General features: G+C 26.0%; 1 protein-coding gene and 3 long non-coding RNA genes across 8 annotated transcripts in view; 2 read left to right on the top strand and 2 right to left on the bottom strand.

Moving 5' to 3' along the window:
- Window positions 1–26586, bottom strand: part of LOC147810060 (uncharacterized) — a 553747-nt gene that overhangs the window by 51926 nt on the left and 475235 nt on the right. The gene's annotated exons all lie outside the window — the stretch shown is intronic.
- Window positions 1–26586, top strand: part of LOC147810069 (pre-mRNA 3' end processing protein WDR33-like) — a 99619-nt gene that overhangs the window by 60923 nt on the left and 12110 nt on the right. The gene's annotated exons all lie outside the window — the stretch shown is intronic.
- LOC147810071 (uncharacterized) lies at window positions 678–25662 on the bottom strand. Of its 2 annotated transcripts, XR_015434143.1 has the most exons (4): window positions 24596–25662; window positions 5354–5443; window positions 2833–2899; window positions 678–1291 (listed from the first exon to the last, which is right to left on the bottom strand). It is a non-coding gene; the product is annotated as an uncharacterized LOC147810071 (long non-coding RNA). The 2 variants fall into 2 exon arrangements; XR_015434142.1 differs by lacking the exons at window positions 678–1291; window positions 2833–2899 and having other exon boundaries at window positions 4767–5443.
- LOC147810072 (uncharacterized) lies at window positions 11746–22740 on the top strand. The gene is made up of 5 exons (XR_015434268.1): window positions 11746–11766; window positions 17432–17453; window positions 19276–19327; window positions 20239–20303; window positions 22619–22740. It is a non-coding gene; the product is annotated as an uncharacterized LOC147810072 (long non-coding RNA).

The raw sequence follows: 26586 nt of genomic DNA, 5'->3' as shown, positions 1-26586 counted from the left end.
ATGTGATGATTTATATAGGGAATTATTTTTTTAAACTTTGTTTATTAATTAAGATATTCAAAAGAAATTGATTATTCTGAATAATTGACTATTTTATTACTCCAGATTTTTATTTAATTTACAAGAATAGTTTCTATTTGAAAATTTTTTTAATCGAAATATGTATGTAATTAACTGAAATAATTGTGTGTATGTAAATTTTTCTTCCTCTTTCTTTAAAGAAGAACGAAGTATTTTGTTCTCGTTATTTGAATTTTTCTAGTTTTAAACGAGGATAAAATTTTAACTTAATTCAACAAGTAACTTTTAAAAATATCCATGAGCGCGAAGATTCATTTATGACTTTTGCGAGTGCTGTATTGAGGCGAGCGTAGGGTTGCCTCTGAGTGAGGGTTACTAGATAAGGCGGTGAAACAGTTGACAAATAAAACCGCGGCGAGTGGAGGTGCCCGGGAGTCGACAATGTGTAAAGTCGCGTCCCTGTACAGTGCAGAACAAAAAAACAATGTTTTGTTTTCCTTCTTTCCAAGAAAGACACACATAGAGCCCATGCAGAGTATTCGCCGAATGCGATAAAATTGTAAATTCAGGGAAAGAAATAGCGTTTTGGTGAAAAAAATTTCTATAGTTAAGAAAAATATATATTCCCATTGATCATGAAAATTACATCAATATGATTTTTTTTGAATAAATCTTGTTTATTTCATTCGATTACAGTAATTTCTTATGGATATGACACATAACAATTAGAATTATATTAAGTCCAGATAATTTAAGCAACAAAAAAGCAAAGGAAAAAAAATTCAGATCACATGTTTGTTGCTGGATCATGCGATATCATGAACAGAACTCTTTTCTTTGATTAACACTTTTTATATTTGAACCTTTAATAAATGTTTGGATAATTTATTGGCTAGTAAATTGAAGTGTTTAGTGTGGTGCCTGCACATGAATAAAAACTTTTGAGATTTTATTTTAATACCTCATTTAACATATTTCTTATACATTTTTCAGCCTTTGTCAGCTTTTTATGGTAAAAGGAGAAACAGTTTCAAAAATATCTCAAGATTGCAAACAGCACTTACAAACTTTCAACATTTTAATTACTACACATTTCGTATTTTGAATCAAAAATAGAATATTTACCATATTACTTCAAAATAGCGGGAAAACCAAGAATAATTCTTCCCAATTTTTTCATTCCCCGGTTTTCTGGATACCGGATAAATGGTTCTCTACTGTAGTTGGTACTTAAAAGAACCTTTCCATAATTAAAATATGAAATAGGAGGCTAAGATGAAATTGAGAAAATTAGAAGAAATGCAACAATTGAAATAATTTATTGTCAAACATTGCTGTTAGTGATTGCAAGAAAATGTGTGATTGATCGGCTTTGAAGAAAAATAATCCACTGATTTCATTGGCTGAGTGCACAAAAGCTAGTGCTATATAAAATCTTTTGTTATTATAATCAACCTTTGTTGTATAACCAAGTAATTTTTGGAGAATTTTATTATGTTAAAAATAAAACATTTTGTCAAAAAAAAAAAAAAAACTATCGCAAAAGCATCGAAACAAACCAGAACAATAAATGGATTCAGCCCACAGACTAAAAGGGAAAAAAATCCACTTTTATTATCAGAAGCAAATATCCTAACCTCTTCCCCCACAATCTTTGCCCATTCTGAACTATACAGTCCCATATTCTCCAAAGAGGTCAAAGGTTTATTCACTCATTTAGCTACCATGGGAGTTTAATGTGGTATTCTAGTTTAACAGGGTTATAATGAAGCAAATTTTGATGCAAGTAAGGTATTGCTAAGTTGATGATATTTCAACTGTTTGGCAATAAAAGTTCATCTAAAAAAAGGGGGTTAAACGGATGGTAAAATAATTTAAATTAAGAAAAAAAATTCCTGCTTTTCTTTAAAATTCCCTGATCTTTCTAGGCTTTTATTCAAATTTCCCTGATTTTCTCCAGTACAAAAAAATTCCCTGATAATTCCAGGTTTTCCTGGTGGGTAGCCACCCTGATATAGCAATATAAAAGTATGAAAGAGTTCAAACATTTTATGCAACATGAAATAAGAATTTTTTTTTTGTTGCATGAAATACATAACAGGGTGCATAGTCAAATCTTTCAACAAAAAATAAGCACCTTTTAAGTACTTTTTAAGCACTAAAAGAATATTTTTAAACACTATATACATTAACAAAATGCAAAATAGCTTTCAGAGACTTTACATGATCATTATAAAATAACTAAGTTTCAGATTTAAGAAAAAACTCTTTTTCTTTCTTGATTATATAAACCACCATAAAAAGATGGAGAGTATTCGCATTGCTTGAAATACAGCAAAACAAAAGTATCGAAGAATCATTCAAAGATTTCATGCAATGGAAAATTAGAAAATTGCTCTCAAGTATTATTAATGAAATTAAATATAAACAATTATGTTTTGTGGTATTTGTACATTAGACAAAAATGTTACAAAACAGAATATAGCCACTATGAAGCATTTGCTTATGATAGACTATAATTCAACTCTCATAGCACAAAAATTGAAAAGCCTCTATAAAAAAAATCATTAGAGATTTAATTCTAACATAAAACTTAATTTGAAAAGTTTGTTTCTGAGATTGAGTTTTGTTATCACTCATTGCAAATTCAAAAGTTAGCTGCTCAATAAATTTTTAATATAACTTTCACATGTTTATAGTATGAGGCATTAAGAAATAAATACATCCATAAGCAACTACTATGATAAAACAACCAATAAATAAAAACATATGCACATAAAATGTGCAATTAGAAAACAATTTAAATGTTACCTGCAATAAGATTTTGCTGTTTTTCATGGCAAGACATCTTGTATTGTTCATAAATTGACTACGATCCCTAAAATAAACAAATAATGTCTTAATACCTTAATAACCTCTTAATATCTAAATGAACAAATAATATCATAATATTTTAGAAAAAACAATTAAGCTTAGTTATAAAAAGCATTTAAATTTATAATTCAACAGAAAAAGTCTCAAAATAAGGACAAAAGAAGTTTAAATACTAGCATGTATAATTTAGACTTTGTTAAAAAGATATTTACACTTTTATTAAAAATATATATATACACATTAAGCTTATATTGAATTATTAAAATGCTTTTAAAACTGTTATATATTTTTGAGACATGTTAATTTTGATTGTAATTAAACAAATTCTACAAAAAAATTCTAATTTAAAAAAAGAGGAAAATCAGATCTTTTTTCCTTTATAGACACTTAGCGGTTATGCTGCAACAGTTATTGCGCAACATAGAAGTTTGTGTCACAAATGTGCAAACCCTTTAACAATTACAGAATTTTCATAGTTACAGAAAATATATTTAATGGTAGTAAATGTAAAGTATTAATATTTTAACTAACTAAATTTAAAATAAAATTGTTCACCACTACATGCAAATGATTTAAATTGATGTATGAAAAGTCTGATACACAAAAGCTCATTAACATTTAACAAAAATTCTATTTCTTTTAAAATTTCTGCTTTAGTTTACTACCACTAGGATAAATATAGCATTCATGATCACCAAGAACACTACAGGATAAAAGAGGACTTCTAATATGACTATCCTTCCTTCATCTTTTTAAATTTTAATAATACAACAAAGCATTTTTTTCAGGGGACCGAAGTAAATTGATGTATAAGGGGCCGTTCAAAAAGTACGTACATCACGAAAGGGGGGGAGGGGATTTACTATTTTGTACGGTTTTGTACGATGGGGAGGGGGGGAGGTATTATTCAAAGTACGTACATTATAACCATACACCAAATTTAAATTTGACTTTTTCCTACACACGTATTATACATATGTTTGTTCTTTTATTTTTTTTTCACACGGCGACCACTTGTTAGATTGAGTAAATCAGTTCTCAAAATAAGTTGTCTCGCAAAATAAAAAATTGCAAGCACCAAACTTTCCCCGATTGGTGGTATTTCTTCGTTGGGTGTTATTGTTTAAATAATTTAAATGAATAAATTATTTTAAATAAATATTTAATTTTATTAAAAACATAATTATTTTAGTTTTTATCAAAAAGGGGGGTAGACTAATAAAATGTACGTACTCGAAGGGGGGGGGGAGTACGACCTTATGTACGGTAATGTACGAAGGGGGGGGAGGGGTTTAAAATTTCTCCATTTTTGTGTACGTACTTTTTGAATGGCCCCTAACAGAAAATCAAACAATTTAAATTTAATATTTCATAAGAACACTAATTTTGACGATGCAATAGCCATTGTTAAGATGACATTTAATGTTATCGATGTTGAAAAAAATAGAAATAAGTTTAAAATAATCATACCATTACTTAATAATAAACCCCCTCCAATAAAAGGCCAAGAGGAAGGCCCAAAAAGAGATGGAAAGAATGTGTGGATGAGGATTTTGCCATCCTAAAACCTTAAAATAAAGAACTGGAAATCAATTACTGGGAGAAGGGCAGAATGGGAAAAGATTCTGAGGAAGGCCCAGGCTCACAAAGGGCTGTCATGCCAATGCTGGTGATGACTTAATAATTTGAGAACACAAAAATATACAATTCTTTCCATACACATAGGCAATTAAGAAGAAAAAAAATTGAAGGGGGAAAAATTGTATTTTAGAGTTGAGGAAGCCTTGAGAGTTTCTGAAATCCATGGCAAATATTCAGAGATTACATAGAAGAAAAAAAACAAAGTACAGAAAAAAAACATACAATCAATATTTTATGTTTTTCAGTCATATAAACAAATTATTTTAACATAGCATATATTAAGAATAAACTGGGACTGCAAATAAATTACAGATAAATGTGATACAGATAAAATGTGCTTTACTGTAACAATAAAAAAAAACTAAAATTATCGCCATCTGTTGGTACTTTCATCAGTGGAATCTACCAATCAAAAAGTGCTAACATCATATATAGGAAACCAGAAATTCAAACGGTAGTTTTGAATAGAAAAATAGGTATTTATCCATTAGCTGGGTACCTTATCAAAATGGTTACAAGTTTTTTAGCATTAAGAAGGACAGTTACAACTAATCAGATTTATCTTAAGCTAATTAAAAATTAACTTTAAACAGTTAGTCTTTTCAAAGTTTTGGAAAGCTGTTTAAATTAAGATGGACTAGCAATTGTATAAAAGGTGGAAACAAGAATTCAATTTTTTCAAAAGAATAATCTATTGCTGAAGTCTTAATGAAGTTTGGCTATTTTGTTTTGCACCCAGTTAACAGATTAATACAGAAAATATATTAAAATAATGTTCTATAAACATTCAAATAAATACAGGCTCGTGGGCAGTTACTGTTTAACTTGAATCTGGTATTTTCTCTGCTAAGCCAAAATCACCAACAACTGCAGTCATCTCATCTTCATTCATTTTGATGAGGACCTTCTGTAGAACAAAGTATCACTATTTACAAATCAAATACAATAATAATATAAGTCAAAACTTTCAAATTTTCTTTACAAATAAAATGCATATTAAAATTAAAATAATAACAAATTTTTATGTCTCATATATTAAAAATGCACAGCAAAATTAGAACATTATAGTAACTTATGAAGATAAAAGATTTCAAATGTTTGAAGTAAAAAAACTTTAATTTGAAAGAATTACAGTTGCATGCTGAACGATATGTCAAATTAAAGCCATAATTTGCAATGAGAGAAACATAAAGAGCTATATTAAAGACTATAGATTTTGGGATCATACGAAAAGATTTAATTCTTTTTAAATGTTTATATCCCAGTAAGCACACACCTCACGGCAAACGTAAGGCCGTAAGCTGGCATTCTAGGTAGGGTAACGGCAAAAGGCAAGTACAATAGGGTCCTTTGTCGTTTGTTTTGAGGCATTTCAGGAAGAGGCGGAATAACTCTTCACCTATACAGGCCCGAAAAATAAAACCGTTGTTTGGCCTCTTACACTTAATTAGTTACTGGACCTTTATTGTATACCGTTGTTTGGCCTCTTACACTTAATTAGTTACAGGACCTTTATTGTATACCGTTAATTAAGTGTAATGTTACAATAGATTAATAATGAATAGATGCAGAGTTGGTAAAAAATGTGCTTTTAACTCAAAAATTTGAAAAAAATCAGGAGAGAATGGAAAAAATCCATAAAACGTTAACCGTATTTTTGAGAGGAAAAAAACAACTTTTATTATTCTTTGAAAACTGCTAATTTTTTACATAGAATATTAAAAACTTGAATTTTATTATTTTACTATAATCTAAATATACTTTATGTGGTATTACCTATTATATTTTTTAAAAAAATAATTTTATTAAAAAATAATCATTTTAAATTTTATTAAAATTTTTAAATAAATATATATAATTATTTATTTTTTCTTTTTGAAATCATTTTCTGAAGTATAATTTTTAACTCGAAATATAATATATTCTTTCTTTCTAGAAAAATTTAATACATATTCCCTTAAAAATAAGAATAAATATTAATACTTTTAACTAGAACAATTCCTTTGTTCATTGAGAAAAAGTTTTTATTTTTTCGATTGTTTATTATAAAATTTTGTTAAATTTATTGTATTAAACATGTACTTAAGAAAGACTTATTGAATTGAATACTTATTGAAGACTTTTTCTTATTGAAGACTTATTATTATTTTTTTATTGAATAAGCGATACATTTATTTTTAACGTTAAAGGATTCAATAAAAAATCCATCATTTTTGTAATTCATGGTTAAAAAAAAAAATCTAGTATAATTTATATGATAGCAGTAAAAGGCTAAAGGTCCGTCATTGTCTATTTTTTGTCATTTTAGGAAGAAGCGATATGAAAACTTTTCCCATTGTTTATGTTTTGGTCGCTTGAAAATTATTACTGTAAGCCCCAAATGAAATTAACATAAATTTTTTCCAGACTATGACTCCTTTTTTAAACCTTCTCTAAAACAAAAATGAATAGGTAAGTTTAAAATTCATGTAAATAAAAAAATCTATTTATAGAAAATAAATGAATAAAAAAATATTGTAAATTGCTTAAATCCTCCTAGAAATTATAAATATCTTGAATTTAGAGCAAGGATTTTTAATGAGATGGGCTTTTTTATTACATTAATTTACTAACTTTTATTACAATTTAAGTGTTTTGTAATAATGAATGTATACCATTTATAATAGTAAACGTTTTATTTATATAAATTGTTTTTTATTTTATTTTTATTTTAATGTTCATTTCAAATTTAATATCTTAGTTTAATCACTTACTTCTTAAAAACTGGATTCAAAATAGTTTAAATGGTCTTAAGAATTTTGAATTTTAAAAAAATCGTGTTTAAATTTTCTGACTGTTTATAGCAAATGTCTAGTCTAATAAAGTAAATAACTTTTTTTCCCCTAAACTTTTAAGCAATACTTGAAAATAATAATTGTTTAGGAAATTTTATTCTTAAATATACGTTTTTAAGTAATAAAAATACATTTGGATATTTTTATTAATTAAACTTCAAAATATTAAGCAAATAATTTTTTTTAAAAACTTATAATACAGAATATAAATAAAAATTAAAATTATACTTTCAAAACGTTAATTATATTTATTTTTTATTTGCATTACAAAAATATTTTTTCATGCAGCATTAATTTATTTTTAAAATAGTTTATATACATTAAGGAAAAAAAACTGTTTTGAATGCAATACATAGATGGCGCTGTTTTTTATTTTTTACTTTAGACGTGTTTTCGAGTCCTGCGGATAGATGGCAGAAAATATAAAGTGTAGGGTCTTGTAGGGTTGCCTTTCTTTTAACTTTGATAGAATTTCGCCAATTTACTCAGAATGACAGTCGGTACGGCTTTTGTCCAGGCATAACCAATTGAGGACACTACGGCGACAATATCCCCCCCCCTCTCCCTTCTACTTACTATAGTCAAGCAAATTTATCATTCATGTGTGGCAAGGGTCTGCACTATTTATTCTAGCATAAAATGTGACATAAATAAAAAAATGTTCTACTGCATATTGCCTTAACCAATTAAATAGCGGAGTAGTTATTTAAAACCATAATTGCGTTATTGAGTTTTATTTTGAAACTAAATTCTTTAAATAGCAAATTAGACAAAATTAAACATTAAATTTCTCTGTTTCAATCTTTCTTTACACTACATTCGTCACATACTTCAATTCAAGTGTTAATAAAAATAGCATTGTATTTAAAGCTGGAAAAAATACAAAAGTTACAGCAGGATTGAAAAAAAGTCACCGATTTTTTCTTCTACGAAGTCGATATAAGATTTAAATAAAAATGCATTGTGTGAAAAATTACTCATTTTCCAGTAATGTTCCCTAGTTGTAGAAAAATGAAAGAAACATAACAATACAAAATAATAAACATACATTTAATCATTTTAAAATGTCATTTGCAAAATGTTTCCTATACATGAATTAAAAACATTGTTTTTTTCTCACAAGGGGTTTTGGGTTAACAAATTTTAAAATTGTGCTATGTTTTAAATCTTAGGAACTAATAACAGAAATATGGCTGAAATATTAAAATAACGGTAAGAGAACCGAAATTTTATCTGTTTGTCCCATTAAACTGTAGGTATAGTTTTAAATTTACGGTAAATTTGCAAATCAATATTTCAGAAAAGGCATAACTATTTAGACGAAATTGAATGATTATGTAATTAGAACTAAGTGGAGCTCTTTTAACCATAAACTGGTGAAAAATGAAATAGTATTTCATGCTGCCGAATCGACTTGGCAATTTTCATAGTACAAAACGAATCCAATGAATCATTTTCATACCTCCTTTTTAAAGAGTGCAGTTCTTTTTGAACTAATTTATTGAAATCCGGTTAAAGTTTGACGTTAATTTAAAAAAAATTCAAAAACAGGTCATAATTCGTAAACATGCTAATATTTAAATATATTAAATGTTTTTCAGATAGTGACGATAATTTATACCTTGACTGCAGCAGATAAATTTTTATCAATTGATCAGCTTCTACAGTCCTTTTTTAGAGACAATTTTAAATATTAATCATACGCTTACTGATAATAGTTGTTCGACACAATTTATTTTTATGTATCCTTGTTTTCTACATGGAGGCACCGTCAGCTGTTCTCTACGCTCGATAATCCCTGTAGTTGAATCTCATTCATCAAGTTTGAAATAATTGAAGATCAAGTACAAATTGTTTTCTTCCACTTTTTTAAGTAAAAATTACGATTGGATTGCCAGCAGTTGCATTTTAAGGATTCCTAAGTTTTGACAAATGAAGAAGAAGGAAAAACGGTCTCGCCGAGAGTTATTACGCATTGAAGATGTTCTATGGAAAAAGCAGTTTATGCCCGCGCGCAAATTCGTTTTTTTATTCTCTCAGAACTAGCGGTATTTGGCACAAACTGTTCTTAACAATGTTCTTAAAAGTTTTTTTTTCCTGAAAAGTCGATTAAAAATTATTTGCTTAATGTAAAATTATTATACTATTATTTAAGTTCATTATATTAACTTGTTAATTTTGACAAAATAAAAAGGATAGCTGGATTTGAATGATAAATAACTGCGCTTAAAAAAATTACATTTTAGAAAGGCAGAGTGTGCGACACAATGAAAAGGATTTATAAATTAGAAGTAATTTTTTCTTGTTAACCGATCATATAAGAAACAATTCTTATTTCTCTTTATTCTACACATATTTTCAAATGTCGGTATAAAATGTCGAAGTTTTATATTTGGCAACACCTAGCCTTTTTCTATATAATATTTTTTTCTTTATTTTCATTATTTTTAATATTAAGTCAAGAGGGATATTATGAAAATCGCGTAAATGAAAACTTTTTCCACAACAATCAATAAATAATTATTAGTTAAAGAAAAAATGAAAAAAAAACTTTTAAATTGTAATAACTTTCAAACAAATAAGAGTTTCTAAAAGGAAATAAAGACTCTATGTTACGGTTAAAAACAAATTTGGCTCTTTCAGCATACCAAATTTAACTTCCGCAGCTGAATTCTTGCGGTCACAGAGCGGCCCGCATGTTATTTTTCTAACAAGTATAAGAGTAAAAATAATCTTGACTTAATTTTAGAATTATTTTTTAATTCCATTGTAATCTCCGTTCAATTTCCTACATATTAACGTAATTTGAAGTTTCTAAATCAAACAGTGTTTGATAAAATGTAACGTTAAGTTGAAAACCCCAAAACAGTGGCGGTATCAGTGACCTTTTCAGTTTTCTGACAGAGAAGGAAATTTATTCAGTTTTCTGACAGAGAAGGAAATTTATTAATATCTGCTCGTTTCACGTTAATTTAACAATGCAGTTTATTTTTCCAACTTCATATAAAAAGAATTTTCAGGAATGGTCAGTGTTAATGCTATTATTCTAGGTTCTCATGCGTTCGCACTTTTCGATTAGACCAATTTAATCGATTAGATTAACTTCAACACTATTATCTTAAGTAAAGAATTCTAAGAGTCATGAAAAAAATCATGATAGCATCTCGAAAATCAAAAAGCATCTCGAAATGATATAATTAAAAATAAAGAAGATAATTTTTGAAATTCTTGGAATTCATTGTTTTACAGACTGACCTTTTTCTTTTTACTTTCACCAGAGGGTAATTTTAATAGTGTTACATTAAATTACTTTAAAGCAATTTTATATTCGTTTTATAATTAACTTATACACAACTATTGTTCTTCTTTTTGGCAGCAATTATTATATAAATATTAATACTGAAGAAAGAAAAGAATTTTCTGCGAAACGTATATTGGCTGGAATTAAAAATCAATTTAGCCCATTGACTGACAAAAGGACAAAAATTAATTTAGACACCTTCTGTAATTAATGACGACCTTAAAAAAAATCTATCCAAGAAAAACAAATGATAATTGGGTATCCAGTGATTGGAATAGTGCAATTACAATTCTCTCATGTTATTAAACAAATAGTATTCTGTAACTTCCATTAATCATTTTATTAACGAATAAAATTGTAATTGTATAGTATATTTCTTTCTCTTAATAACACATACTTTTTTTTAATTTTTTATTTTAGTAATCTTTTTTTGAATTGATTCTGTTTTTAGAAAACAGTTCAAACCAATCTTTCAATAAAATTTTATATAAATAATATCTGATATCTAGTAACTTATTCTTAGTTTATTTACAGTTAAATATAATAAATTTCGCAATTATAGTAAGAATAAAGAAGTTTAACAAATACGACATAGTTAAGTTAAATTTTTACTCTTTATTTTGTAAAAAAAAAAAATTTTATTTGATATGCATATTTTTTGTAGAATATTTATTTTGAAGAACTTGTAATTCAACATAACGTTGAGTAATTTACGCTGCGTAATTCTTTTGCCGCATTAACTTATTTATTCTTTATTTGACTTAGCTCAAATAAATATCCCCATAAAATCAATTTAGAGCAGTTCAGTATACATATCTTAATAGAAAATTAAAGGAGTTTAGTTTCCTACTCAGAATTTTAACACTTTAATCTTTACGCTACTATGACAGATATTAAATGAAAATATTATTTTGAATTATTTTCGTAAAAACAAAGTTTACTCACTGTCCCTTCTTTACACGACCCATCATGATAATTAATTCCTCGAATTAGTGCTGTTTTAAATAAAATTTTCGATAAAATTATAATAATTTGTATTATTGGTAATTATTGTACTAAAATTAGTAGTTTGTAATGCAAGCGCTTTTGTACGTGGTAAGAACTAGCGATTTTTTACTGTATATATTAAATGTAAAGTCTATATCAAAAAGAGAATCATAAGAATTTTAATGGTCAATTAATTTTATGCAATAGAATTTCAGGAATAAAAAGGAGTTTGTAAGTGTATTTGTGTGCCCTTCATGATATTAAAATATTTGTTGCAAAAAGAAGTAAAGACCTTTATTTTAGAATTAGTTACAGTTTGCTTTGAGGGGGACGAGTATTTCCTCTCTTTGTTAGTGTATGGTAAATTGAGAAGTTAACGACGTCCGGTTATGCGCTTCTCGCATCCCACCCTGTTGGGGGTCAGAGTTCTTGAGGAACTTTAGACTTTTCCAATTTTTTTTTTTTCTTCACTAAAATTTCAGTTTTTATTTATTTCCTTATATTGCTGATGATTATTATTATTTAACATTTTCATAAAACCAATTTTGTTTTCAATTGTTTGCAATAAGCTTTTAATTGAACTATTTATTTTTTTCTAAAAAAATAAATAAGCAAATGTATAACAGAAAAACGCAAAATTCTCATATTTCATAGATTGCGAAAAGCAATACACAGTAAAAATCTTTTACAGATCAAAATTCTATTTCTTATGCATCTAACAAAAATCTTTCAACCGGATATGGGAAATTGTAAAAGTAAATAAAAAATAAATACATAAATAAACTCTAACTTTTTAAAAATATTTTTTGATTCAATATTAAAGTCTTATTTGATTAGTAATGTAACTTGTTAAAAATGGAGAGAGTCTCGCTTTTTATGATTTATGGGTACAACTAAGCATCATAATTTTTTGCACTTTTTTGGATTTTTAAACCCCTTGTATCTGAACAGTCAAGAGTTTGTAAATGATTCAAACAAATCAAATTCATTCTCATTCATGTGTTTTAAAATTATAAGCATATATATTTGTTTGTAGGAAAAAAAAACATTATGAAGCGAGAAATCAGTTTCAACCTTCCTTAATTTTAACAATTGATATAATAAATCGGTAGCTTACTTAATTAGCTATATCTCGTGGTTCGTGCACTAATAAAGAAAGCTAAAATATAAAAAGAAAACTATAAACGAAAAATTAACGGTAACGAAATTGTTAAATCTTCTTATTTCGCATCTTCATAAATTAGTAAAATCAAATTTTTCTCTCATCTGGACACAAATGCAATAAAAGTTAGATCTTTTGTAATTCATACATTTTAATTTTTTAATGTCCTAATTTTTATGAGTTAAGGTGGAAACTTCTAACCGTATTTCATTTATTAAATTGGCTAAAATGTTCAGACTACACAACATCATTTTTCGTTCTTTTCTTTATCTTTCATCTCTTTATCTAAGCAGTCGAAAGTTTGTAAATTATTTAAATCATGGTGAACGACTATTTGAGTCTTTCACAACTATTGAGATAATATAGTACGTTTATAGTACGCCATGATACAAATTAATCAAGTTTCTTTAAATGCTTCAAATATAAACACATATATATTTTTGTGCAGGTAAAAAAAGAACATTAAAAAACAAGAAATTAGATTCTTTGAACCCTCAAAAATTTGAGTAATTTATCTGATAAATTTGTAATAAGCTTCGTGTTCATGCATCACTGCGATATTTCTTGAATATCTTGATTTTTTTACAACGTAAGCACATTATATTTCTTAAACAAATGCGCAAACAGAAGTTTAACTGTTATGAAACTCTGAAGAAGCATCATAGTATTTTTTTCCCCATTATAGTAATAACTTTTAAGTAGGATTATTTTAAAATTTCTTGTTAGAATTTGTTTTACTAATTAAAGAAATGTTTAATATTTTTTTTCAAGCACAAGTTAGACACTGTTAATAAATTATTAAAAAAAGGAAGAAAATTAATGGTAATAAAATTGTTAAGTCTTCTTATTTCGCAACTTCAAAAATTAGTACTATTCAACTAGACACAAATGCGTAAAATGTTGGATCTTTTATAATTCATGCACTTAAATGTCTATTTTTTAGTATATTTACTTTGAGGAGTTAACTCAGATACTTCTAAACTGGATTTCATCTTTTTAATTAGAAAAATATTCTGCAAAAAATTATCAATATATTGTATTTTTATTTAATTTTTATATGAAAAAATTCATAAACAGTGGCAGGAAAACTACTAAATTATTGAGCCGAATCCTGAAAGAAATATTTACTATAATACATTTCCCTCTGAATAAAAAAGTCCTAAGGAGCGAAGTCCCCTCCGCTATTTTTGGGTGTTTATTTTAACTTTACATTTTGCTTTGCTGTACAAAAAGTATAAGATTTAGAAGTTTCAAATTACGAAGGATAAGCGGTGGAGGCTCAGGGGAAGGAACGCTAGCCAACTAATGAGTTTTGAGGATTTGAATCTTAAGAATTGCTGGTTGATACGAATTTCGTACCCGGCTGACATAAAATATTCCAAGTGATAGACGCATCGTGGATTATTAGAGTCCCATCTTCGTCTTGCTAATCACGGGAGGTTTTCGTGGTTTATCTCACCATGAAAAAGTTCTCCACGAAGGCAATTCGTTCCCGATACTTTTGTACAGGAGTTCTCTTATTTCTTGGTTTAGATTCAAAATTACAATGATATAAAGTTGAACACTGGTAACCATGAGATCAAATTCGGGTTGGCTGTTCAACAACAGTTATAAAATAAAATTACAAAGGATTACAGAAAAATGAACAGAGAGTGCGATGAAAATGAAAATGACTATTCTATAATTAGTTTGGAAATTGTTATCTGCAAAATCTGGTGTAAAAAAATACTGTACTGGCTGCTTTGTAGAACACAGAAATGCAAATACTAATTAGAAATTTTGCGCTCTGTAAAGGCTAATTTTGATCTTGAAATTAATACCGGTATTCAAATATGTTCGAAAATTAATTGCAATTTTATTATTGCCTTTTACGCACCTTTTTTCTTCTTCTTCTTCTTTTCACGTGATTGTTCTCATGATGAGTTGTAGAGAAAATTTCGATTTTGATTGTTAACTTAAAAATCACTAATTGTTAATAAAAAAATACTGCGATTGGTTGATATGTTTGCTAGAAAAGAAAATTTAATCAAAACTACCAAAATATTGTAAAACTTACTTTATTTCCGGCTATAGGGAAAAACCAAAAAGCTCAGTATTTTTTAACGAAGTGGTTTAGTAATGTTTTCGGTAAAGTAATAAAAAATTTAGATTTTATAATATGAGTTGAAATGCGAAAAACGTGGTAAAATTTTATAATTTTACCATGATAGTTTAGAGCACTGTATAAAAACCATTTGTTCAGAAAAATTTACTATTCAGTTTTATATTTTTTACTAAATGTGAGGTTAAAAGAGCTATAATTTTGAAAGCTAGAGTATCCGGTTAACTGCTATCATTTTAACAAAAAAATTACCAAATAAATGGTTTAAATACTTGGTTTTATTAACAGAGCTATGGTTTTGTTTTGAAAAAATGTTATTATCATAGAATGCGGTAATTTAAGAAAAACTTTTTCTTCGCGTAGTTGGCTGAAAGGTAACTTGGTTAAAATTTAATTTGCTGAAAGGGCGGATTTATGTGTAAACTTAACAAGAATTTTGTTTTGAAATTCCAATATGTTTGAAAGCAATTGAAAATTTAAATACCCATTCGTTATATCTTTCTTTAAGTTTTTTTGCTTTAAATATTGACCATTGACTATTTATCCATTGTCATAAAAAATTTATTTTATAAACATGCGCTCAAGTTGTTGTCAATAAAAAGTAGCGAAAGACAGCCAGAGAGAGAGATTTGTTTGTTGCCTAATATCACTCTTAATAATTATATTGACATTTTTAAAAACAATAAACTTAATAAATAACGCTAAAACCGTTCCCTGTTTAAACTTCAATAAGTCTTGTTAACGAGTAGTATTACTTCTCATTTTTTTTTCCAGTTGAGTTACACAATCTAAATTCCTTAAGTTTTTTTTTTCTTTCAAGTACAGATAATTATTTTTCAAATTTATTAAATCCTTTATTTCATTATGCTTAGCAAAATGTTCTTACATAAAGCTGCAATACTTGTATATTTTGAAAATAAAATGTTATGTGTTTTGCGAAAAGTGAAAAATATTGCAGCTTAAGGAAGTATATATAAAGAAAAAAAATCAATGATGAATGAACGATAAGCAATTACGGGAGTGAGCGGAGTAAGAAAAGGGTAAAGCCTGCTATTTTTTATTTTTGTATAAATGGAATGATTTTTAAACAAAAAATAGACAGGTAATTTTTAACTATGCATTTAATGAAATATTTAAAGTTTCAAATGATAAAATAAAAAATAACGTTTTTCATGTGTTATAGCTATGCAAATAATAGCAAAATAAAAACTGATGTTACTTCAAAAAATTTCGATGCATGTTTTGAAATATAAACTGCGTGTATATAAGTGTGTTTCAAAGTATAAATTTAAAATATAAACTAAATAAAACTGTTTGAAAACTAATAATGGATTTCTAAAATCAATGTTGTTGCTTAAACGTAAATAAAATAAAGTTTTAAAGTTAAAGTTACGATTTTTATGTTAAAGAATTTAAAAATCCTGAATTTTAATGCCATAGAAAGTATAAATATGCATAGCTAAATAGAATTTCATCGTATGAATATCATCTGTAAAAAAGTTAAAAGAACATCATTATCCTTATAAAGATAGTTAAAAGAAGTAAGTATTTAGTAGAAAAATAAAGTAACCTCAAATTTTTGCTTTAAGTATCCAAGGTAATGAATTTGTTGCAGTTGGTTATTTAGGATTTTAAATCTTTCTGATCATTAGCTTTCAACCAAAAATATAATTATTTTTTAGTAATGTAATTGAATGATATAAAAAAAACCAGTCGTCATGCATTCATTCATAAACAAAAACAAAAAATTCTTAACTCGGGGAGTGATTTATAAAGACTTTTAGACGAAAATATATATATATTTTTTTAAAAATTTATAATTTTGTAGTGCTAATATTATATTTTACACAGCCAGTTTGCTAATGTAAATAAATTTGCCCAATTAAAGTTATTTAATTATTTATAAAAAATATTTCATAAAAGTAGAACGTGTTTTTATGTACTAAAATTGTTAAAAAGCTGATGAAACCTAAAAAATGGTTTATTTACTTAAACGTCCTTAATTATGGAATCTTTACTGTTCATTATAAAGAAACGATATTCTAATTTACTACTCCGCAAATCAAAATATATGTGTAAGCATTATTTCCCAGTTTATATGTATTAAAAATTTTTCTTACGAAAAGTACTCAAATGAATTTTGACTTCAATAATTTTTTAATTTAGTAAGCTTGCTTATCGCTAATAGTTAATAAAATATTTTAGTGCAGATTAATTTTTTATTATGAGGACCAGAAATTGTCTTTAAGAATTCAAAATAGATATTCATTACTGTTTGAAATCACCAGATAAGTATGTTTGAAGTCCTTGAACTAAAAAGAATGTGGGGAAGCACATTTTGTCCCCTACCCCCAATTCTAAGAAACATTCCTTTCAAGTACGGAAAAGCTGCTCAGTAGGTGGTCGTTGATTACTTGTATAGAACAAGCTAAAAGATTCATTTGGCGAAAAGGGTGTAAAAAGAAGGAGATAAACGTAGCCCCTAGTTTTCTTCTTTCTTCGAAAAATAGAAGTGGCGCCACTTGAGAGCAAGTAAGTAACAAGTTTTTTCTCTTTAGTTCATGTAATTTAAAAAATTTTTTAACTTATTTATTAAATAGCTTTTTAAAATTAGTTTAATTCGCTTTGATTTTATTTGCTAAGTTTTCAGAAATTATGTTTTATAACTATAATACTTCAGTTGGCTATTTTATCTTATGCTTTCCTGTTGTTTAGTTTAAGCTGCTAGTTTAGTTTTAAAATGAATTAGACGATTTTTTTAATAAATAAAAGTTCAATTAACTCTATCTAATAAAAGAAAAATTTATGATTTCTTATGCATTAATTAAAAATGCTTCTTTCATTTTTCGGAAGCATTGATTAATTTAATAATTTACTTCATTTCGGTAGCCATATTTTTTCTCTGAAGGATTGTTAAAAAACATTATTTGAATTATCTAAACCGCGGGTGTCACTTATTGTTTCAAATAATAATTTTGATTAGATATAAGAAGAAATATTTTTTGAACCACCATAAAATAAATAAATAAATAGTAAGAGTTTAAATTTTCTCATCTCTAATTAGTTACTTTATATTTAAATTATACTTTAATTTTGATATTTTTCTGCTTTGACTTTTTTAAATTAAAAAAAATGACAATAACGTTGGTAAACATGTAAAAATTGTTCCACTAAACACTTCCACTTTTAAAGTTTTTTTTGAGTATTTTCAGAATATATTTTTAAACAATTTAAATATTTGTTTTGATACTCAATATAATATATTCTTTGTTCTAAATAAATAAATAACAAAATGACATATTAAATAGAAGGACAGTATGTCTAATTTTTATTTTGTTGTTTTTATACTTCTTTTGCAATTAATGAATTGCTGTAGAGGTATAAGAACATTTCAAATCTTTATATTAAGTTTAATTTTACGATTAAATTTGTTTTAAAATGAATTAATTCGTTATAAAATTATTATGTTGTAAAACTGAATTTGTTATAAAGCAAATTTAATTTAAAATTACGTTCAATTTTTTTGAATAGAAATTAGAATATTATTTCATGGTTATTATTTTTAAAATTTATTCATAAGTATAATAATATTTTCTGTATAATATTTTTTTTCATGAAATAAAGCTTTTTGTATTAAATATTGTTGGTCCTCAATGCTATAAAGACGATTACTAATTCTTTTTTTCCAGTTATTGTGCAAAATCTATAATTTATCTCATGTAATTTATCTTCTTCTTAATTTACTATTTTGAGTTTTTAAATGGTTGTTAATTCTAAAATATACCTGTTCAGCCTTCACCTTTGACAATTTTGTGTTTAAGAAAGTGTATACATTTTCTACAAAAAAGAATTTTTATTAACTGTTTAATTAAAATTTATGATGATAACTGTGTAGTGGAAATATATAATCTAAAAATTGTTGGAAACTATTCCTCAAAAATTCAGGAAATTTTATTTTTAAAATTGAGAGGGAGCCCTAACTAACAAAAGCTTTATTTAGAATTTGTCTATTTATTTTAATTCTAATTTATCTATTTATTTTAATTCTAATTGGCTAAAAGACTAGTTCTTTTTCTAAATTAGAATCAAAAAAATTTTAAGAGAAAATTTGGTAAGGTAAAATTTGGTAAACATTCAACTTATCGTCAGTTACCAAAAATATAAATATTCGCTGTAATTTTAATATATGATCCTTCTCTTTCCTTTAAATCAAAATTAATTTCATTTAAATCAAAAAATTGTTTTTAACAAAAATTATAAAATATAATTAGTTAGAAACAGTTTTGATTTTGTTGATTTTTAACTGTTTTTATGACGATCATACTCTAATTTATTCCTTTTCTTTTATGGAAAGACAGGGCGAACGATCCAAGAAATGCTAATCCAGCCATCAACAGCAAAATAAGGTAAGAACATAGTGAAACATTAAATATTAATATTTTTTTCAATTAAATCACATATTTTTGATTTGCAAAAGAATTTTGATTTTTTTAATTAATAATTATTGTGCTTATCAAAATTAAGTTCACTTTATGTATTTCTCTAACACAGTCTTTATTAATAACAAGTGTTTTTATTACTCATATAAGCTTTTATATTTATATTTTTGCAATATTCTTATTTAATAATTTCTTAATAAGGTTTCGTAATAAATGAAAAATGCACTTTATGAATGTATAAATTAGGTGAAAAGATGTACTGACAATTTTATATCATTACGATATTTTAGTATTTGTTTTCTCTGTTTTCATGCCTGTTATAACATTTTTTTATCATTCTATTTTTTTAATTAGTTAAAAAACAAAATTTTAAAAGAAATTATTTTTACTGTTAAAATAACTACGTAAAGTTATGAATGAATAACGAAATATTTTTCGTTATTTTATTTGAAATGATAATATTATATAATATTTCATTTTTCCATAAGTTTCACCAGCATATAATATTCGTATTAAAGCAATTATTTTAGCAAATATTTTTTACTTAAAAAAATACATGAAAAAAATTAAAAACTTTGTCCACATTAAATTTGGGCTGAAAGGCTGAAAGTATTCCCCTACAAGCTCGTGCTAAGTTTTATTGAATTTACCAATTCACATTTAGTTCCCCTAACACACCACATGCTTAGAGTATAAACAAGATAAATGATAAACAATGAACTTATTGTCATATTCCATAACTGAAATAAAAATATTTACATTAATCTTCATACATGATTTTAGAAACAGTTTTTTTTTAATGTTTCGATTTTGTTGTTTTTGTTTTAACTAATTTTACAACTATCATATTCTAATTATATTTTTTTTTTCTTTCATAGGGAGTCAGGATGGAAGATCAACAATGAAGATAAAACTCAAAATTTAAAAATCAACAAAAAGGATGGTAAGAAATAAATTTATATTTTACCTTAGGTTACCATATGGTTGAAAAGAAACCAGTTTTTTTTGTTTAAACTGGGGGTTTTGTGTTTTTTTAAAACAATTTGTGGGACATTATTTTAAGCCAATTGAAATTAACGGAGCCAATTCAAGGTCTTTCATGGCAATTAACTATTCCTTTAACTATTAATTAATATTTTCAATAAACAACTAAAAATATCCACTCTTTTCTTTAAATATATTAACAAAATATCTAATAAAAAAGGAAAGAACTAAATATTTAAGTATGCAGCTTTATTTAGCAAGCAAAATAAACATTCAGCATTTAAATTTGATTTTAGTGATACCATAAAGAATGATTCTCTACCTTGCTTGCCCGTAATATAGAAATGCTATATTTCAATATTGTTTAATTAATGTTATTATTTAGATGTGTATAATTTATGATATTAGTATGTAATTAAATTTCATGGAACATAATTATTTTTTAATCCATTAATATAATATAAATTTTTATATATTTAAGGCAATATATCATATATATTTTATATGAATGATAATTAAAAAGTGTTTTCTTATATGGTGCATTATAATTATTTGATAAAAAAGATACAAAATTTATAAGGAAAGATATAATAAAAGTAAGTTTTTATACTAATAGTTTAATAATAAAGTATAAATTTTCTCTCCATTTATTTTAGCATAATAGTTTATTTAATAAGTTAAATAATATCCGAGTTCATAGTCCTGAAATTTCTGAATTCCTGATAAAGAAAAAAAAAACAACTTTATTCTCATGTTTTTTTAGCTTTTTGCTCTGATTTCTGACAATGTCTGTGTTCAGAACATCACATATTCTACAAATACTAATGCAGTTCCTAAAACTATCAGTTTGAATAATCAAAAGATTTGTATTTCTGATGTAATATATATATATATACATATACATATATATATATATATAAATGCCAAGACACAATATTTACTTTGCCTTCCTTTCAAAATAATTGAAACTCCACTTAAAAGTAATTTATTAAGGATGTCACGAATTTAATTGCAGATTTTAAATAAATATTGGTATGAAATAATATTAAATAATTGATACTGGTTACAGAAGTACTATTAACATTTCCTAATTATCAATCTCAAACTGTTACGAATCGCTCATTAATAGAATTAAAAAAATTATTCAAGCTTTGTTTCTGGAATTAAAAAATTTATATTTAGAGCAAATTATACTTTTTTGTTAATTTTTTTTACAGTTAACTGATAAATGTATAATGTACCAGCAATTTGGTTATTAATATAATGTCACATTAAATAAAATTAAATATAACATGAATATTGTTAATAAATTGTTGGGTTTAAGAAAATCATTTAAAAAAAAATTTTTTTTCTACGTTTACCATTCAAAACATTGAATGAATTGTTTTCATAACACTTAACATTACTTTAAAATATTATTATAGCTAAAATAGTTAACATTTCTAACTAAGATGGTTAAAATTATTTAATTATTACAAAACTAATTGAATAAATAGAATTATAATTATGTTTTTCATTCTCAATTTGCTAATGAATGTTAAAGTTTGTGATACTATTTTTCAATTAGATATCTAAAGCAGATTAAATTAGTTTAGATCAGATTGCATTGCTGAAAAAACTTTTTTAAATTACTTTGGGTAGAATAAGTCTTGATATCTATGAGCTACATATATATGAACTGCATTTAAATAATTAAAAAATGAAATGTGAATAATTTTAATATGTTTGGCAGTTGATCTATTTTAAAAAATAATAATTTGCTTGCATATCCCTTTCACCATTTCTTAGTAAATAACCTTATTAATGGAAAAAAAAAAGACTTGAATTAAACATACTATAAATAATGTTTTTATTAGTTACATAGTATAAAAAGTATTTATAATTATAATAGTTAAATGATAAGTTTATTTAAGTAATTGATTTTTTTCAAATCTATTTCTTTAAATCAATACTTTTCTTAAGTATAATCATTAAAGGGATGTATGACTATAATAATTTACATACATATCTCTTTTATTATTTCTTAGTGAAATACTATCATTATCTCTGAAATCAGATCTTAGTTGTTTTTTTAAATGCAACCTAAAGAATGCATATTTATTAACTAAATTCAATATCATATTTTTATAATTAAATTAATAATTTTTTGTAAAAATAATCAGCTTGTCTTAATCCATGGCTTTTAAAAAATCAGTTGATTTAAATCAATGATATTTTTTTTTCTGTGAACATTTAATATATCTATAGTAAAATAAATTGCTTTATTTTTTGCAGGAAAAAGGCTCATTGAAATAAAGCTTCTGGAATGGGATAAAGAAAATATATTTGTCCATATGTAAATAGTGTATACAGATGTATTGATTTGTTACAAGGAAATAAAACTCCTTCATGGTTTATTTTAAGCTTTATTGTTGTTAAAATTCCTGCTTTTATATATTTAAAATTACTAAAATGGTGTATTATTTACTAGTACAAAATATTTTTTTTTGAAAAAACTATTTATGATATATACTGTTTATCTAATATTTAATAAAATTAATGACTTGATGAATATACACAAAATTATAGGATAAATAAACTTTTATGTGTAAGTTTCTATCAATAAAAGCTAGATGTAGGTTTTAAATATATAAGCATTATTTTAAAAACTTAAATAACTTATTTATTGAGTTGCATTGTGTTTTATTTTAGAATAAAAATTTGTACTTAATTTCCTCTATCTCAAAATGCTTAAAAAATTTAAATACTCAATTCAAAAAGATTTTTTTTTATATGCTTCTACTCTAAATGATAGCGCTTATAATTGTTTAAAATGAAATAAAAAAAAGTCTATTTTATTGTACGAAGATTCATTGGACATTTGGTTATAAATTAAATAATTGTTTTACACCATTTTGTTTTTTATATTTTCATAAAACAGTATGCATGTAATGACAGTTGTTGTTATATTACAATATAAAAAGCTAAGAATCAATAAATTACTATCACTGATATCAGCCGAGTAGAACAAACACTCGTGACAATTTATGTTCCCTAAATAAGAATTGTAACAAAATGCAGCAAGAAGCCTTTGAAATTAAAAGCTAAGTTCTAATAATAAAAAATAAAAAAAATGCCGAGACACCTAAAATAAAGGTGTGATACCGGCAAGGACGGCATTAAAGTTTTCTATTGAACCAAGTGGGAGGTGAGTTAAGGTTGGTTTATTAGCAAATAAGGCAAAGAAGTTCGCCTAAGCATCTGAAATAAAGGTGTGATACCGGCAAGGACGCCATTAAAACTCTATTGAACCGAGTTTGAGGTGAGTTAAGGGTGGTGCATTGGAAAATAAGGCAAAGAAGTTCGCCTAAACACCTGAAATAAAGGTGCGATATGGGCGAAAACGGCATAGACGTTTTCTAATCAGTCTACAGTTAAGGTGCCTTAACGGCAAGCGAGGCAACGACGTATGCCAGTGAACGTATTCAGCTTTTGATAAAAAGGCAAAAAAGACATCATAAAGGTTCAATAAAAGCCTTTACGACAATTTTCTTTTTATTCTGTGAAAAAAAAATTTTTCCCCGGTATTTAAAAGGCAAAAATGGCAAAGCAATCCAGAGGCAACAAAATAGTCCCGGTCCTTCAACGATTGCCAGAAGTTTGCCTGAAATGCCATGCACTGGCCCTCATTCTGGCCCAGATTTCACTTTATTAACGGAACCGATACGGCAATGAAAAGCCCGCCGTAATGGCACTTTAGGTGAGCCGGCATTGTCCCTTCACTAGCCCAAAAGTTGTGTGCTTGTTGGGATGTCATTACCTTTTTCCATACTTATTAAGAGAAGAACAAAGGGAAGAAAAACATCGTGCTGGGGCACGATGTTAAGCATGGCACAAATTTAAACTAAAAAACTATTTTAGGTAAATTTAAAATTTTTATTTTGTTTAATTTATAACACTTAAAAAATAACTGATTATAATTTAATAATTTTACAGCCAACATGTTCTCATAACCAGAGGTAAAATTATAGAAAAAAAGATTAACTCTAAAAAAAAAAATTTCAGTTATTATCCTTACAATACACATACAGTTCTCCATAATTATGAGATGTAAAAATAGTTTTAATAGCTGGTAATTTCTTACCAGTGCACACTCTAAAATACAAGTAAATAAAATAAAAATACTAATCAAACAAATCTGATGCCAGCAACACAACAATAAACATAGAATGAAAAGAAAGATGAGGTCAAATCATAACAGATGTGTCATACCTTTGAAGTAAGATCTCTGCGAAAAACACCACGTGAATGCAAGTAACATATGCCATGAGCTATATCTAATGGCAGTTTAATTCTTGTCTCCCATGAGAATTCAATATGCTTGTTCTGAAAAAGCTGTTCCAAGCTTCCACCATTAATGTACTAGAAAAAATTTACAATATGAATCACCAAATAATTTAAAATAAAATTAAATACAAGCATTGCAAAATCTTTGGATAATAAGATAAATATATCAATATTTATAAAAAATCAAAACGCAAAAATATTTAATACTATCATAAACTAAACTATTTTTTCCTAGAAGATAGCTTGCTATTTTCTTAAATATAGAAAAAAGTTATCTAAAGTATATAAATATATCTAAAGAAATGTTTTTGGCACTAATATATGTAAAACCATAGAAGCATTTACTAGAAAAGATCCTTGGTGATGCCCTTGAAACAAAAAATTTTTTCACCAAGCTACAAAGGGATAAAACCAATGAAAAGTAAAAATATAATAGTAATTTATTTCTTTTTAGTTAATCTCAAAAATTTAAAACCATGAGATAAAAATTTTATCATTATGAAGATATCACTCTTGGTAATGAATGATGTGAATAGTTAAGAAAAAATATACTTTTCAATTAAGATAATTCATTGTTATTAAAATATTAAAAAAAACAACATATGATGAATATAGGTGAACTTTCTTCTTGGTATTTCATTCATAAATTACATAAAGTGTTATAAAAAAAACAGAATAAGTCTTACAATTTTCTTTTTAAGTTACAGTTCAGATTGAGATTATTTTGTATTTCTCCTATACTTAAATTGAATATAAAAGTTACAACTAGAAAAGTAACATTACTGATTTTCCGAAGAACATAATAAAAACCTTTTTCAACTTATTGAAGATATTGGCATAGGTTCCACACTTCATATTTGCGACTGTTAAAATTAACTCTAATAATAAAGTGGAGTATTTGTATTTATAGACTAAAAGTGTCAAATATTACTTAAACTTACATTAAAGTAATGCTTGACACTTAAAATAATTTTATAACAAATTATGAAGATAATACAGTAGGGAACCGATTATCCGGAACAATCGGGACCATCGCTATTCCGGATAACTGATTTTTCCGGTTTTCTGAATCGCTACAAAAAACCGTTTTTTTATTGTTAAACCCAACTAAAAAAGAAAATTTTTTTGTGGAAATAATCTTAAAAAGAAGAAAAAACGATGAAGTAATACACTAATGATTATTTCCAAAATGATGGTAAGGTGAACATCTTTCAAAAAAGGAAGAAATATCCTAAAATCTTAGGAGGAAAAAAATTTTTTTTTTAAAAAATGGAGAGAAAATTTATCGAATTTCGTTTTTTGGTTTTCTGATTTCCGGATAACGGGTTCTGTACTGTACATAGCCATGTCTTTTTCGAAAAAACTAAGCACCTCAAACAAACTAACATCTTCCCATCTTTTAAAGCTAACTAATTTGTATCTGATAAAAATAAAGCCAAACTTAAACAAAAACATAATTTTTCCTTCATTTAAACAGTTTCATGATCATAATTGGCAAATTTATTTTTACTCATAATTATATCAGTAGGGATTATTCTTATAAACACTAAATGTTGTTCATTGATTCTGATTTCACGATACCAAAACCAGTGGCTTTTCCGCACCAAGAAAATGAAAATAGCTAAAATTAAAAACGCTGGGCGAAAATCATGTATATTTTAACATTTTGAAGTCAATAGAGGTAACCCCTAAAAACGACCAATAAACATTTTCCCAGTGGCAAAATTGCAGCGACGCGTCGAACTGGTAGCAGAACGTTACAGAATTCTTGCAGAAAAACTTTCCTTTTGAAAAGTAGAAAGTTTTCTTTTCTACAAGCATTTATACTTAAAATTTTGAATCATGCATTTAATCATTTCAAATCAATTTACGACACTTGTAACGTAAATCCATGTAATATTTCAATTGTATTTTCG

This window comes from Parasteatoda tepidariorum, chromosome 5, assembly GCF_982258835.1.
Source record: "Parasteatoda tepidariorum strain Cologne lab strain chromosome 5, Ptep-v5.0, whole genome shotgun sequence".
Classification (NCBI taxonomy): domain Eukaryota; kingdom Metazoa; phylum Arthropoda; class Arachnida; order Araneae; family Theridiidae; genus Parasteatoda; species Parasteatoda tepidariorum.
Note: the sequence above shows the minus strand (reverse complement) of the source record. Positions and strands in the feature narration are given on the sequence as shown.